The sequence below is a fragment of the Hyaena hyaena genome, unplaced genomic scaffold (genome assembly GCF_003009895.1).
Source record: "Hyaena hyaena isolate Hyena2069 unplaced genomic scaffold, ASM300989v1 scaffold_1738, whole genome shotgun sequence".
In the NCBI taxonomy this organism is placed as follows: Eukaryota; Metazoa; Chordata; class Mammalia; order Carnivora; family Hyaenidae; genus Hyaena; species Hyaena hyaena.
In genome coordinates this window covers 191,155-202,383 of record NW_024082379.1, presented here as the reverse complement: position 1 = coordinate 202,383, position 11,229 = coordinate 191,155, and the positions used below count along the sequence as shown (strand labels likewise).

Sequence of the window (11,229 nt, the reverse complement as noted above, 5' to 3'; positions counted from 1 at the left end):
GTCACAGTGTATCACTGACTATGACACCTTCCTTTCTTAACACCATATGAATTTAATGACAGGAAATACAGTAAGGTGGAGTAAGAAGCAGCTCGAAGAAGTGTGTGTGTAACATTCGATCCCATTATTTTTCCTCCACAAGCGTGAGAAACAGTTGTTTGCATCCTTGGTGACCTCTCTTCTTAAAAGGCCAATGTACCCTTTCACTAGAGGTTAAAAGGTTTAAAATCATAGCGAACATTTACCAAGCACGGCTTTCCCAGGGAAAATTTTAAATAGATATGGTAGAAGTGAAGCCATATTGGAGTGACTGGTCGGCTCAGTCGCTTAGGCATCTGAGTCTTGGCTTGGGCTCAGGTCATGATCTCACAGTTTGTGGGTTCAAACCCTGAGTTAGGCTCCTGCCCTGACAGTGCAGAGCCTGCTTGGGTTTCTCTCTCTCCTTCTCTCTCTGCCCCACCACACCCCTCACGTGTGCATTCTCTCTCTCTCTCTCTCTCTCTCTCAAAATAAACAAATAAACTTTAAAAAACAATAAGAAAGAAGTGAAGCCATATTCACTAAACATAAACCTATGGGTCTGGGGGAAAGAGAGATATGCTCATTGATGTTCATTTTATGTTCCTTTGCTAATAAAATAACAACATAATTCTTTACATTTATCAGACAGAGCAAGATGTAACACTGGCTTTCAAAGCCTCAGCATTTGCCTTTTCCCTTCAAATGAACATTCGCAGGAGAAAATATTACAGGCAATTCAGCGGATACTGTGCCTGGTTTAAACACAGCACTATGGTCACTCAGATTTCTTTTAGGCTATAGACACATGGGCCAGTGCTTATTTTCATGGTTGATTTAATCCATCCCCTCTGCCACTGTGGGATTATTCTCTACAGTTATTCTCTAGTGATCTGTCAGTTCAGATTAAAAAAAGTTAAGTGACAAAGATACGGTGGCTGGTTCCTTCAGAAGGCTGTGGATCCTAGGATGTATAGCAAGAGATTTCTTTTTAAGAATCTGACTGTGTTCTCCTCATTTTAACTCCCCACCATGTCACTCTGAGCCTTCCTTATCTAGGCTGAACTTCAAACTCCTTAAGCGGGTAATTCAGTTTGGTTCCTATACAACAACTTCCGCATTGCCAGAAGGTTTATAGTTCTTCCCTTATTCGTTCTTGTTTATTTCTTGAGAAGGGGAGACAGCATATTAGCATATATTTCCTCTCATTTTGCAGATGAGGAAATCTAAACTCAGACGTGAATCTAGGACTACGTGTATTCTAGCTTTGCTTGTCCTGATAATACAATAACCGATAATACTTTCCTTAAGCTACATCTATTTTTATATTTTCAAAGATAGGAATTAAAAATAAACCCTTGCTAGTTTTGCAATTCCATTCCAGAGCCATTGGAAGCCATCTGGTACAGAATAACTTTATTTATTTATTTATTATTTATTTATTTATTTATGAAATAGGCTTCAACCCTGGCATGGAGCCTAATGTGCGGCTTGAGTTCCTGACCCCAACATCAAGAACTGAGCTGAGATCAAGGACTGGATGTTTAACCAACTGAGCCACCCAGGTGCCCCACAAAATGACTTTAATTGTGTGGCAAAAAGTTACTTATATTGCATCATAAATATTATTATAATTCTCACTTCTATTTTCTTTTTCTATTTCTACAGTAGAATTCTTTGGTAGAATAATTAATATACCTCATGACTAATCTGGTTAGGTTGCATTGATGTGCAAATTGGCCATTCGATTCACATAGTTCATTCTAAGCTTTTATATGTACAAAGTTAAAAAGAAGAAAACAAATAGTTTCAATGAAATAATTATGTTAATGATAACTCTATTGGAGGAAAGAGCCAACAAAAAAACTTTGGAAAATTCATAAAAAGCAATAGATGCTGGAAAATTAGTGAGGTTTGAATATAATATGGTCGTATCCCCTATATGGGTACAAATGTTTGTGCAAATATTTCGTGGATTTCTGCCAGGCTGGTTGATCTTGCTTATGGGAAGTAAAGTAGCATTATTTTTACTTTGTTAACGCAATCTGGACACAAGAGACAAACACAAATGTTATCAGAAAGGCTAGATCAGGTTATACTGAGGTAACAAGTAGCTCTAAAATCCCAGCTGTTTAGCTCAACAAAGCTTATTTCTTTCCATGTCATTGTAAGTCGGCAGGGGCTCTTAGCTCATTATAGTCACTTAGGTGCCCAAGCTGATGCAACAATCACTCCCTTGAACGCAGCCACGATGATGCCAGGAGGAAAGAGCTCATAGGGGTGGGGATTAAATGCTCTGGCTCGGAAGCCACGTCATCATGTTCTCTCACAACTCATTGGCCAGCACTAGTCATGTGGCACACAAAACGCAAGACCGGGATGTGTCATACTTTCAACTCCCAGAGAGTGAGGAAAGCCAGAAAAATTCGGTGAAGGTAATTAATGACCTCCATGAAGGCAACGCTCTGCCTCTCCCACAGCATCTGCATTCATTACTTCCTTTCCGTTTTTGTTTTCCCTCATATTAAATTTAATGCTTAAATTTAAATTTAACCCTTAAACTTAATTTCCCTTAAATTTTTAAAAATTTCTTTTTAATGTTTATTTATTTTTGAGAGAGAGAGAGAGAGAGAGAGAGTGAGCAGGGGGGTCAGAGAGAGAGGGAGATACAGACTCTGAAACAGGCTCCAGGCTCTGAGCTGGCTGTCAGCACAGAGCCCGACGCGGGGCTCGAACCCACGAACCGCGAGATCATGACCTGAGCGAAAGTCGGCCGCTTAACCGACTGAGCCACCCAGGCGCCCCTCAAATATTTATTTATTTTTGAGAGAGTGACCGTGAGGAGGGGAGGGACAGAGAGAGGGGGAGACAGAGGATCTGTGGCAGGCTCTGCACTGACAACACAGAGCCTGATGAGGGGCTTGATCTCATAAGCTGTGAGATCATGACCCGAGCTGAAGTCAGACACTTAACTGACCGAGCCACCCAGGTGCCCCTATCATAGGAAAATTTTTGAGGTGAAAGAGATTCATTGCTCAGGTTTCTAAAAGAGTAGGATCTATAATTAACCTTAGGGAGGGGTATAGATTTGTAAGAGAAAAAAGTCAAATTCCTGTGTTCCTTTTTTTGGTAACTATACAGGCAAAGGTAGCCATGTCCTAAACAGTCTGTGGAATAATTTTGTTTATGAACTAGAAAGTTCATAGGAAGTGAAGGAAGTGAAGGAACATTTAAGAATTCAAGATTTGAAGGTGTGCTATAGAAACTCAACATGAAATATGTATATAAAACATGGTCAAATAGGAAATGACAAGCCTAGAATGCTCTGAAAGGTTATCTGGAAAAACGACAAAGGGCTTCAGGTGAGTCTGCCATGGATAGATTAACTCATAATCTTAGAAGAGTGAAAAATGTCATCACAACCTAGGACTGACCCAAATTGCACCCAATCTGGGGAGAAACATCATAGAGCATCTGGATTAAGAGGGTTTGAGTTGAAGTCAGGTTTTTAGTATGTCCTAGCTAGCAGGATGTGAAGTCAGCCAGGCATAACAATCACGTTGCCTGGTTAAGTGAGCCAGTGGGAGAAGGGCAGAATGGCCATGTGGATGAGGGGGGTGGCGGCACGGGTCAGTGGCCGTCCTCCACTTTCCACGGCCATGCTCTACTCCTCGCTGTCAGCAAATGCATGTTCTGTGCATGAGGGAGACGGGCAGGAGTGTGGGATGAGCACAAATTCACTAACAGTATTGGTGAACAACACCTAGAGATCCTTTCTACTTATAATGAATTATGAAACTAAATACACGTCTTGAACATGTTACAGATAAGCTGTTTAGAGGAAGATGAGAATTTGCATTTTATGGCAACACAGCATCTCATAAGTTACTCATTCTCATCGTTGCTTGCCTGGACCGATGTAATGGCCTCCTGTTTTCTCTTCCAATATGTGTGTATGTGCGTGTATATATATGTGTGTGTGTCTGTCTGTGTGTGTATAAATATATATGTATATATATGTGTGAATATATATATATTCACCTTCATAGCAATGATTTTTACATTGTAAGTGCTTCTTTTCTTTTTAAATTTAAGTACAGTTGCCACACATTACATAAGTTTCAGGTGTACGACAGTGATTCAACAACTCTGTAGGTTATGCTATGCCACCATAAATGTAGCTATCATCTACAAAATATATGTAAGATAAAATAAGTATATATATTTTATTTTTTTTTTCTTGTTTATTTATTTTTGAAAGAGAACCAGAGACAGTGCGAGTGAGGGAGGGGCAGAGAGAGAGGGGTGGTGACACAGAATCCAAAGCAGGCTCTAGGCTCTGAGCTGTCAGCACAGAGCCTGATGTGGGGCTCTGACTCACAAACAGGGACATCATGACCTGAGCCGAAGTCAGACGTTTAACTGACTGAGCCACTCAGGTGCCCCAAGTATATACATTTTAAAATATTTTTTTAGACCTTTTTGTATTTATTTATTTATTTTGAGAAATAGAGGGAGCATGAGCAGGGAGGGGCAGAGAGAGAGGGGTGGTGACACAGAATCCAAAGCAGGCTCTAGGCTCTGAGCTGTCAGCACAGAGCCTGATGTGGGGCTCTGACTCACAAACAGGGACATCATGACCTGAGCCGAAGTCAGACGTTTAACTGACTGAGCCACTCAGGTGCCCCAAGTATATACATTTTAAAATATTTTTTTAGACCTTTTTGTATTTATTTATTTATTTTGAGAAATAGAGGGAGCATGAGCAGGGAGGGGCAGAGAGAGAGAGAGAAAGAATTCTAAGCAGACTTTGCGCTGTTAACGCAGAGCTGGATGTGGGGCTTGACCTCATCAACACTGAGATCATGACTTGAACCGAAATCAAGAGTTGACGCTTAATCAACGAGCCACCCAGGTGCTCCCAAAATAAATATATCTTTAAAGTACCGTTCCCCCTTGCTTCTCCTTCTTCTCCCTCTCCCTTCCTCCTTCTTTCTCCCCATATTCCTCCCTTACTTCCTTTTGACCTATCTTCCCTCCGTACTCTAAAAAGTTATTAAGTACCTCATGTGCCAGGGAAGTATACGTGTGAATTAGACTCATTTCCCATAGTTCATTCACATTCTTCCTGGGGAAAGACATGCGAATGGCCAGTCACAATACAATGTGATACATTAATACTTTTTTTTTTTCTTTTCTGTGTCTCTTCTTCTTTTCTCCCTGGTGTTGCCCTTGTGAGTCTAAGACCTTTGTTAGGTAGAAAGGTACGTTTCTCTTCCTGTGGAAACATTCATTCAGCATTCAACACGTATTTATTGTCTGCTTATTACCAAAGCTGTCAATCTTCAGGGTGCAGAGGGAGAACCCGGCATGCTTGTAAAAGGCTGATTTCAAGACCCCACAGATTGTGATAAGGTGTGTCTCCAGTGGGCCGACTGTGGTCAGGTAGATCTCCAGTGGGCCGACTGCGGTCAGGTAGATCTCCAGTGGGCCGACTGTGATCAGGTAGGTCTCCAGTGGGCCGACTGTGGTCAGGTAGATCTCCAGTGGGTTGAGGAACTAGCCGCTTTTAACCAAGCATCTGGTACAGGAAGTAACCGGTCTATACTTGAGTACAACTGGTCTCCCCTGGGTTCTGGACCCTGTGCCGGGTGCCTGCGAAGGCCCAGATAACCAGGCATATTTCTAACCCTCAAGAATCTAACTGATTGATGGCATATACATATAGCCTGCAAATTATTGACATATGTGAGTGTGTATTTCTCTTGGGGATGTTTACAAGCCATGGGGTTGTGGTAGAATTTGTGTGGGAAATGAGAGAGAGCACTCACTGCAAGTGGCAAGAAAGAAAGGGGTTTCTACTACTGGGGAAAGGGTCAGGTTGATGAGAGAGGGGAATCGAAGACAACCACAGCGAAAGAGTGACTTCTAATCTGAAGATTCTCCTGCCAGGATTCTGCCAAGTGTATGAGAATCAGAGCTGGCAGGGTCTTTGAAACTCCTCATGCCCAACCTCACCCTTGAGAAATAAGAAAATGAGGCCCAGAGACCTTAAATGATTGGCTCAAGTGCATACAGAGGAAAAGGTATCCAATACTTTGGATACATTTTGAACCAATAACCACTTACACCAAGGATAGTCTTTTATTTGCTTAGGATTTTAGGGACAGTTCAAATCCAATAGGTAATATCCCCTAAATACATGAGTAAATGAGTGAATTAGTTAGAAAGACCTCCAAAAGTTTCTTTTTAAAAATTGTTTTTTTAATGCTGATTTATTTTTGAGAAAGAGAGAGCACAAGCAGGGGAGAGGCAGAGAGAGGGGGCGGGGGGGAGACACAGAATCTGAAGCAGGCTCCAGGCTCTGAGCTGTCAGCACAGAGCCCGACACAGGGTTTGAACCCACGAACCGTGAGATCATGACCTGAGCTGAAGTCAGAAGTTTAACCGACTAAGCCACCCAGGCACCCCTAAATGTTTCTTTTTAAGAACTCTTTTATCTCAGATAATACAAGTAAGTGAAAAAGTCCCCTTGGTAATTTATTATCTCTTAGCTTTTGACCATAAATTATTAAACTTGAAAGATATCATTGGCACAAACACCGAACTGTGTATATATCTTCATTTGTTCGGGCAACATGTCCTTACTGAGTGCCTACTGTGTTCCAGGCACTGTGACTGCCCCCAAGCAATTTGGAATATTAAAGAAGGAAGTGTTCACATGAGTAAGGACTGTGGTTCTTTCTGGGCGTGTGCTGGCTTTTCTAAACCATCAGTGAGTGCCAGCCATGTGGGCAGCCTATGTCTAGGTCCAGCTGGGAGACAGTTTTAACTGCTAGTGAATTAGGGGGTCCTCTGGGAATGACCACCCTTCCAAACATTCAGGACCAGTTCAAGCATCTCAGTGACATGTATTTCCTTTTAGCCTGAAGGATGGCTTTCTGCAGAGGTGGAGGGCTTTGAGAAAGAGAAGAAGTTCCTGTTCTGGAACGGAGTGACTCACTTATCCTAGAGGGAAGGTGGGCTCTTGACTCTTTCTTCTCTCACACTGAGGCAACCGCATGTCACCAGGAAGCTTTACCATCTTGGGCTGTACCTGCACGAGTGCTCTGTGGTTTTCCCCCTTGTTTTCAGGTGAAAGGATTTAAACAGAGACTAGATATTTGAAAAGAATCAAATCCACATGAGTAAGTTTTTCCTTTTTTTAAATTATTAGGCAGTTACTAAAGTAAATTTCTTTCCTCGAGTTCATAACTACAATGACATTTCATCTTCCTACAGCTACAGCAGAGTAGGGCCATAGAGAGAGGAAATCTGCTGCCTTGTCTTAGAAATATCTACTTCAAAAGTACGCAGATGCAAATGTAGGAAGATGATTGAGAAAGTGAGTCTTTCCAATGATAGTCTACACAGAGCACTAGGTGCTAGACCAACTAAGGTGCTCTCAGGTCATACAGAATAGAACTTCTCAGATGTAGGAACTGCTTGGTGATGTCCCCCCACATCTCCATCCCAAGCCCTGATTTGCCCGCACCGCAGAACCAGAGCTCTGGCCAGAAGCTCAACGGGGCCTCGGGGCAAGCTCCCTTCTTAGGTCTTTTTCAGCCTCATTACTGGAGATCCTAACACTTTGCCGTCAAACCTTTTCATCTGAGTCCCTGGACTGGTGGGGATGAATGTCAAACGCAGCTCCGCCTAAGAGCACAATCCCTTTGTTAGTGTCACAGTTAAACATGGAAATCAAAAGCTATGCCCTTTGTAGTGTTCAGAGGGTCCTTGGCAATAACATAAACGCAAATCCATTGACTCAGGGACCTGAGTGGTACCATGTGAATATTTAGGACGGGAACACTGGAAAGATGACAGGTTGAACGTTGAGCCCTGTTGCTAGATCAGGAGGCATAGTCCTTCTGGGATTTCTACTACTGTTACTACTATTATTGTGACGACTGCTGTTTCTACTCTCACTGCTGTTACTCAGATTGTTACCGACGTGGTTGTGAGAACACAGTGCTAGATAGAACGTGAACTCTATCTAGCAGTCTGCTCCTAACCAATGTCTCTCACCTGAACTGGTAAGACTTCCCCACAAGACAAGTAGGTCAAAAGGATGGCGTAATTCTTTTGGGGGGCTGATTGTTTACCGAATCTTAGGTCTTCTGTCTATAAAATGAGGAAAATCAGTGACTCCATACAGGTGTTCCGAAGCTAAAACGATAGAGCGCATGTAAAGCCCGCAGCCATCCATGAGGTAGGAGCATCAAAAGTGTTCATGCTTTCCTTTCTGTTCTTCCACCCCTACTGCTCTTCCTGCTGCTGAAGACTCTCACTTGGATTGAAGTGAGAGTTCTGTGAGATAAGTGCAGGGGTTTGAAGGGGAGAAAGGACGGAAAAGGGAAGGTAGCTTCTAGAAAAGCAAGGCTGCACTGTTTCCAGTAGCGACAAGAGGCGGTTGGTACAGAAAGGCTGCCTGCCAGAAAGACAGAGACGAATGAAAACGGTCTATAAACTAGTGGATTTTATTTTTCTAACAATGCAGAGTTAGCAACTTGAAAACACCAACTTACACAGTCAAAAACTTCTCTGATCGTTCACCGAGTACTTACTACATGTCACACTCAACCTCCTAGAACTCTTACAAAAGCCCCTTGGTGGTTAACTGGCACGTACGGCTTAACAACAGGCCAGGCACATGTCAGGCCAGGAAAGTCCTTCTCGGGAGTGAGGAGTGACTCTAGAGTCCTTATGTCCTTTTGGAAAAATTAGCATTGGAAATTGCTAAGGAAACATTTACAAATGGGAAGAAGGTTCTCTCTGATGGGTTTACAGAATTAGAACAGCGAGCTTCCCTCAAAAGTCCTAATCTATACGTAGCTATCCCCCACTTGGCAATGACCGGGAAACACAACGCTTTCTTTCTATGGCTGTAAAGCAGGATACTCAAATAGTGCCGTACATCTCAGTCATGGAAATGCTGCAAAACACAGTGAAGTATCAGACTGAAGCCCACAGCAGTTTGGAATTTTTGTTATGCTTTATTTTTGATCGCTTGAAGTTTCATTTGGACCACCTCTATGAAGGTTACGACTGCCACAGTAACATGGCCCGGAGACTGTTGGAAAGTTTCCCAATTTAAGGCTCAGGAGGCTGACTGCCACCGTTTGGGCGTAAGGAGGTACCTTCCCCAAGAACTATTGGGAATAATTATTTTCTTTCTACCTTTTTTGCTCCCAGAGCCTCAAATCTCTCTCTCTTTGCTACAGTTTAGTTCATGTATCTTATAAAATAAAAGCACGATTAATTTAGCTCCCAACCTTCAAGTCCCAATAAGTATTTTTTTAAATATAGGAATAAGAGTTTAAAATTTTGACTGTTGCAATGAATGTTACCGTGAATGCCCCATCTCGTCAACTGGACTCAGAAACAGCAATAGTCACACACACTGTGATTTCTAGAAAAGTGAAAACAATAGAACCAAAACACAGACAAAGAGGGGTGCCTGGGTGGCTTAGTCGGTTAAGCGTCCGACTTTCGCTTAGGTCATGTACTCGCGGTTCGTGGGTTCGAGCCCCGCGTCGGGCTCTGTGCTGACTGCCAGCTCAGAGCCTGGAGCCTGTTTCAGTCTGTGTCTCCCTCTCTCTCTCTGACCCTCCCCTGCTCACGCTCTCTCTCTCTCTCCTAGAAATAAATAAAACATTTAAAAAAAACAACAAAAAAAATACAGACAAAAAGAAATATTCGTTTCATGCTCTTCCTTCTGACGCCCAGCGAGAAGGCACCCTCTCACCGAAATGCCTGCAGCCAGGACAACTCTCTTTAGAATCTTTAGCTCCTTCTCATAAGTCTTTTATCGTCACTGCAGGGAAATGGAGACTTCTGCTTTAGCCAGGGCCCTTGTCCAGCTTGGAGGAATTGCCTGGAGGTCATGCCAATGTACAGTTTTCTAAAGGAATAGGAGGTGACCTGCTTATTCCATTACAGTAGACATGGTTCTCCGGTTGGAATCACTGCCGAACTATAAATCTCTTCCAGAAAGACCAGGCACTCTGCTATGCCGGGCTCCTGTCCTCGAGAGGTGCAGCGACTCAATGCGTAGCAGGTAGGAACAGGTCAAGCAGGCAGGGACCTGCTTCGGGACTATGGTTGCAGTCCCCAAATAGAAACATCTGCAAAACACCACTGACCACGATGGAACAATGGAAACTACACGCACCGTGCGAGCACAGCATCACGGAGCCTCAGAGCAGGAGAACTCGGGGGCCGTGTCTAACGGAGCTAGACTAAACTCTTCTACATGGCAGGAATGCCTTGCCGAGGGTCCCTCTCAGAAAACACCGACATCTGTTTTGCAGTTCACAATTGGCAGGGAAGGCCAGTGCTCGTGAGGAGGCCAATTCTATCATCAGCTCTGACCGTGAGGTGATTTTCTCGGCAAGCTGAAAATCTACCTCCCTGTAAATGTCCCAACTATTTCTACAACAATACCCAAGAAGCGATACGAGACTTCTCTGATGTTCCCTCTAATACGTTTAAGGTCCGTTGACGTGAAGGCTAAGTATTCTAATGAATACTAGTCCTAATAAAACTTGGGTTTCGGACTCCTCAGTGTTCAGACTGCTCGTCATCAACTTCTGGGTTCATTCTGGTTTCAGAACTGTAAGGGGATGGGTGGGAAGCATGGACTTGGAGTCCAGGGGATTCATTTCTTCATTCAATAAGTATTTGCATGCCTACTACGCTTCAGCACTGTTCTAGGGATAAAGAGATAGACAAAACAGATAGCACTCCGTGTCCTTAGAGAAAGTATATTCTAGTGGGAGGAGAGAGATAAGAAACTAGATACATAAAGGAAGTAGAGTATGTGAGGTGGTGATAATAGCTAAGGAAAAAATCAAGCAGAGAAGAGAAAGAGAGGGTGTCTGTGGGCATGGAGATCTTAGATAGGGTAGTCAGGAGGGCACAAGATGGGTGAGGGAACAAGACATCCAACATGTGGTGAAAATCCTCCAGGCAGAAGACACAGTGCAAGGTTAAAGAACACCCTTCTAAAGAATGAATGGGCCAATCAGGCAATTAGAGAGGAAATTAAAAAATATATGGAAACAAATGAAAATGAAAACACAACAATTCAAAATCTATGGGATGCGGCCAAGGCAGTCCTAAGAGGAAAGTACATTGCTCTCCAGGCCTATTTCAAGAGATTAGAAAAAG

At 43.0% G+C, this 11,229-nt stretch overlaps 1 long non-coding RNA gene across 1 annotated transcript; it reads left to right on the top strand.

The window, feature by feature from the left end:
- The first annotated feature begins 2,266 nt into the window (after positions 1 to 2,266).
- LOC120226554 lies at positions 2,267 to 3,969 on the top strand. Its single transcript, XR_005527049.1, has 3 exons — positions 2,267 to 2,453; positions 3,160 to 3,380; positions 3,845 to 3,969. It is a non-coding gene; the product is annotated as an uncharacterized LOC120226554 (long non-coding RNA).
- The last annotated feature ends 7,260 nt before the right edge of the window (positions 3,970 to 11,229 follow it).